The following is a 5,231-nucleotide window of genomic DNA, read 5'->3' on the forward strand; positions in this document are numbered from 1 at the left end:
AATAATAGAATATTTCTAAAATTAATTTGAGAATTTTCGAGCATTACAGTTTGTTGGTGCAATCGACCTCCAAAATTTTAATGTCCGATAAATATGTTTAATAAAGCTTGATTAAGGGAAGTCCTAATTATAGTTAGGCAAGAAAAATCTCAGTTGATCATGGAAGCCATGTAGAAGGATTCGATAGGTCTAGAGGACTCGATATTGAATCTCTGGTGGGTTAATCCAATGCTGAGTCTTGGTGAGTAAAAACAGGTGGAGAAACCCCTTGGGGGAGGTAACCTTAGGTTCTAGTGAGTGAATTAAGATGGAGAAAATCCTAGGGGGTGGTAACTTTAAGTAACAGGAAGTCTTGGAGGAGTGAACTCCAAGCAAGGTTGATAGGATGGTTTCCATTCGACACCGCGCAGTCGACCGAACCAGCGGATCTTGGTAAATCTAACTATAGTTTTACTATAGTATTTTGTATTACTATTATTATTGTTGTCTAATGTAGTATTTCAGAAAAAAAAAAACCATAGTGGATCAAGGATAAGACACTGAGTAAAGAAAGTCCAAAAAGGTAAACAACTGGAGAGGAGCGACGGTGAAGGCCATGTTCCGGAAAAGAGCAACCTAAGGTCACTAATCTAACTGAAGAAACTAGGAAGGTTTCTAAGTTGAGATCAATATAGTATTACTATCAATTACTACTCATGCATCATATAACTATGCTAACCTTTATTTTGCAAGGACATATTTTGTTTAACTCTATTTTACAGGAACCAGTTTGATCGATTGATTGAACCCATGGATCGATTGACCGAACCAAGTTAATACAGAATAGAGATCAGATCAAGTTGAAGCAAAGAAGGAAGTCAGGTTGATTGGTCGATCAAACCCAAGGATCGGTCGACCGAATGATTACCGCATTAATGAAGACTTAATGGCATATCTCGACGAATAGGGAAACTATACTATTTGGTTGACCAAACAAGTTGATCAGTCAACAGAATAATAAATGTTATTAATGTGGCCATGATTGGATCAGGACAAAGATGGAAAGTTGATGGTTCAGTTGACCGATAGAGGGATCGATCGACCGAAAGGATCAGTTGATTGAACATCTTTTCGGTCGACTGAACCATGCTTATAAAAGCGCAGCTTGAGGTCCAAGGCATGTAGAAGTTTTCAGTTCTTCTATGTGCTAAGTCTCTGTTCGTGTTATTACTCTGCTACTCATCTTCAAGCAAGCTATTGCTCCGACCAAGTACCAACGATCTTCATCACTATTCTTTTTATTATATTTGTATTTAGCTTTCACTATACTTAGTCTCATATAAGATAGTAGGTTGTTACTATCTTATAATTTCATTGTATGAATTGCTTCTTTCTGAATATTTTGGAAAGAAAAATTATAGTGAATTGCCTAATAATACGATCAAGGATCGTGGGTTTTAGAGTAGGAGTCGACATAAGCTCCGAACCAAATAACTACCCGAGTCACTTGTCTTTCTTTTGTTATTCTATTTTCTGCTGCTTATTCTGATTGGTTTTTTACGTTACAAAAATAAAAAGTTTTTAAGAAGCGATATTCACGCCCCTTTATCGCTTTCTATCGATCCTTCAGAGTCTCGATCGTTAGCGTGATGCTAGGTTTTTCGAGCCTATCGTAAGATGAAACTATTAGCTAGTGGGGCTAAGAGGGTAGACAAAGTCTCAATCATTAGTGCGATGCTAAGTTTTCTGAGCCTGTCATAAGGTGGGGCTAAGAGGGCAGGCTGAGTCTTGATCACTAGCACAATACTAGTATTTCAAACCTATTGTAAGGTGGAGTCATTAGAGTGTGGGACTAAGAGGTCAGGCTAAGTCTCAACTGCTAGCACAAGGCTCTGAGCCTATATTAAAGCAAAACCATTAGCGAGTTGGGCTAAGAGAGGGTAGGCTAAGTCTCAATCTCTAGCATGATGCTAGGTTTTCTGAGTTAGTCGTAAGGCAGAGTCATTAGCGGGTGGAGCTAACATTACAAGAAAAACCCTCATAGACATTGGTGGAACAACAGCGGTTTTAAGCAAATTTCGATGTCTTTGAGTATTTTACATCGGGTTTTCCAAAAATCGATGTCTATGAGCGCAGATTTTCGCTCATAGACATCGACTTTTTTAGTCGATGTCTATGAGCGTCTTTTTTTCGTTAATAGACACCAATTTTAACAGCGATTTTTGAAACCCGGTGTCTATGATAGCTTCCTTGTTCTATCTACAAAATCGGATAGTAAAAAACTGTTGTTAAAAGTGGTGTTAATGAACCAAAATAAAATAATTTAATTTTTCCACTAATACTTAGCTAAAATTTGCAACACTTCACTCTTCCCTCCAAACCTAAACCTATATCGCACCGTCCTCCGTATACTGTCGCGACGCCACCACCACTTTCCTCCTCACTGCTGGTCGTCCGATCATCTTTCTCAGCCTCATCTCCCTCTTCTCCTTCCTAGATCGACGCCCTTTCTCCCGATCAAGATCAACACACGACGCCTTGCTTCTCTTCCAACCACACCGCATCTCCTCCAACTCACGATCAGGACCTTTGCAACCATAAAATTTCCTCCCGGTGTTCCTGTCTTATCACGATCTCACGCCGTCCCCCTTTCATTTTTTTTGTTCACCTAAACTTCCCCTCACAGCTTCTCCTTTCCTCTCCACAACACAGATCTTCTTCTATCACCGATAAGGGGGTCGTCGACGAGGAGGCTAGCGACAAGGAGGCTGCGAGCGTCGACTGCATGAGAGGTGGTCGCTGCCTCACCTCCTCCATCTACTCTGTGCTGAATGATCTCAAGAGAGGTGACATCGCTTCTTCTTCTATGAAATAGGATTCTGGAGTTGCTCTCGCACGGTCTGAAGAACGTGATGAAGTACGTGCTGGTGACAGGGGGAGTGGTGAGTGGGCTAGGGAAAGCGGTGACGACGAGCTGCATCAGAGTCCTCCTCAAGTCGTGCAGAGTCCAAGTCACCCTTATTAAAATCGGTGCTTGCCTCAATTCCACCCAGTTTATGTTCCAAACTGTGGTTTTCTTTCATGTTTCCAATGCCATTTCTTTGCCTTGATTCCACCTTTAATAAAACCTCATGTTGTGCTTTTATGTTCCCATAAGTGGTAAGGGAAGAGAGGGGTCCTTATAGAGATCCTCAGCATCCATATTTTTTATGAAGAAGATGATGTGTAGATGGCTCCCGGATTCGTCAATCAATTTTATGATGTAAGACAAATATTGGCTTGTCTTTGCCAGATAAAGCGTTGGGAGATATTGATAAATATTATGGATAGGTTCCAAATTACTGGAAGACATATGTTGAAGAAGTATATCAGAAAAGAGGGATGTGGCTGAACTCTTTCTGTAAAGCACCTCTAAGACTTCCTATGCCTGCTGAGCTTGAATATTGGTGGGAGAAAGGTTTTAGTTTCTTTCTTTATTTATGTCATTGCCACAGTTTTGACATTGATGTTCCTAATCCTTTGTGCATCACCCATTAGTCACATTTGTTGGTTGCAATGTATGCTCTTGATAAGTCTTCAGAAGCTCAATACTGTTAGTTTTTTTCCTTTCTTTATTTTCTTGTATACTTTATATGAATTGTTTTAATAGTTTGTGTAACCTTTGCTTACTATTTCATGCATACTCTAAAATAAGCTGTTAGGTTGGAAGGCTTTTGGGCACTCGTCATGCTGCCTTTGGAAATCCTGTCCTTGTTTCTTCATTTTTTGTTTCTATCGGGAGAGTAAGCGTTTATTTAAATCTTCAGTTTTCTTTTGTCAATTTAAACATAAGCTCCTTCCTTTATTTGTTTCGAGGTCATGTCTGTTGTACTAAAATGGAAACTGTATTATGTTGTCCCCTCTGTAATAGACAAAGATAGGATTATAGGAAAACTACATATACTCAATTTGTCACATATTCTGCTTAGTTTTGGATGGAAAGAGTTCTGGACTTGCATTTACATACAAGAGTGACTAATTAATAACTGATTCTTAAACTCAGATTAATGCAGCTGAAGTGAGCTACAAAGAGAGCTTAGATATGTTTGATGCCACTAGGGACAAAGGCTTGCTGCCTAATGTTATCAAGAGGTTGCCCATGTTTAAGCTAAGTTATGATGAGATCATTAATTCATGTGGGAGGAATGCATGTTGTGCCGTCTACTTTCAGGTACTCTTTTTTTAGTTTAGAATTTCTTCTTTTTTCATAATTTTGTTTGTTTTCATAGGATTTCATTGATGGAGATACTGCAAGGATGATGCCGATGTGTAACCACATTTTCCATGTGGTGTGCATTGATGTGTGGCTTGTGAAGCATGATTCCTGCCCTACTTGTAGACAAGAGGTTCTGCAATTTGAGGTTTCTTGGGTGGATTCTCTCTCTCTTTTCTGAATAAAACATTACATAATCTTGAGAAAGAAAAAAATATTTTTAAGGCTTCGAATGGGTGGATGAATGAAAATTAATAGATGGATGAACAAATGAATATTATTTAGTTTATGTTTTTCCATCTAGTATCCCGATCTATTAGATACATGCTTAGTCGAGATTTAAACTCTTCATTCAAAATCTAACAGATGTTGTGAAGTGATACTTGATTGCAAAAGTAGGCATCTATCAAAATTAAACACTGAAGGAACCATGGAGCACAAGCATAAGATGCTTTCACTTACTAAGAAAAAGTTCATTTATTTGCTAAAAAAATGGTGCATGCAATGGCATCAATGGATGCATTTTTTCATCCTCTTTTTTATGAACATAATTCAAGAAAGAGAGGAAGAAAGAAGAATGACACAGAAGAAGATTATGAGGTTTTCTTCCTATTATTTTATCCTAAAAAGAATAACAAGCATGTAAATGAAAATGACTTTCATTTTGCAGGAAAACATTGCACAAGAAGTTGATTTTGTTGGTGTAATCATGCCCTGGAAGTTTTAATGTGTTGACAATTATTTAAGTTTAGGTTAATACGTTGGATCTAACATACAGTGTGAGTTTGCAGGAGAAGTTCTTGCAGGTCGGAAGACCGGATGCAAGGCAAGAGAAGTCCAAGAAGGTCGAGGATCGGATTCTTGACGAAAGAATCTTTGCAGGTTAGAACACCGGATGCAAGGCAAGAGGAGTCCAAGAAGGTCGAGAACCGGATTCTTGGCAAGAGAAGTTCCTGTAGGTTATAAAGCTGGATGCATGATCCCTCACGTATCAGAAATC

General features: G+C 38.8%; 1 long non-coding RNA gene across 4 annotated transcripts; it reads left to right on the top strand.

Moving 5' to 3' along the window:
- The first annotated feature begins 2,380 nt into the window (after positions 1-2,380).
- LOC122052258 lies at positions 2,381-4,650 on the top strand. Of its 4 annotated transcripts, none has more exons than XR_006131950.1 (5): positions 2,381-2,771; positions 2,855-3,009; positions 3,137-3,241; positions 3,310-4,189; positions 4,248-4,650. It is a non-coding gene; the product is annotated as an uncharacterized LOC122052258 (long non-coding RNA). The 4 variants fall into 4 exon arrangements; XR_006131949.1 differs by having other exon boundaries at positions 2,381-2,592; positions 2,692-2,771; positions 2,855-3,241; XR_006131948.1 differs by having other exon boundaries at positions 2,381-2,825; positions 2,914-3,241.
- Positions 4,651-5,231: the final 581 nt, after the last annotated feature.

The sequence above is a fragment of the Zingiber officinale genome, chromosome 3A, assembly GCF_018446385.1.
Source record: "Zingiber officinale cultivar Zhangliang chromosome 3A, Zo_v1.1, whole genome shotgun sequence".
In the NCBI taxonomy this organism is placed as follows: Eukaryota; Viridiplantae; Streptophyta; class Magnoliopsida; order Zingiberales; family Zingiberaceae; genus Zingiber; species Zingiber officinale.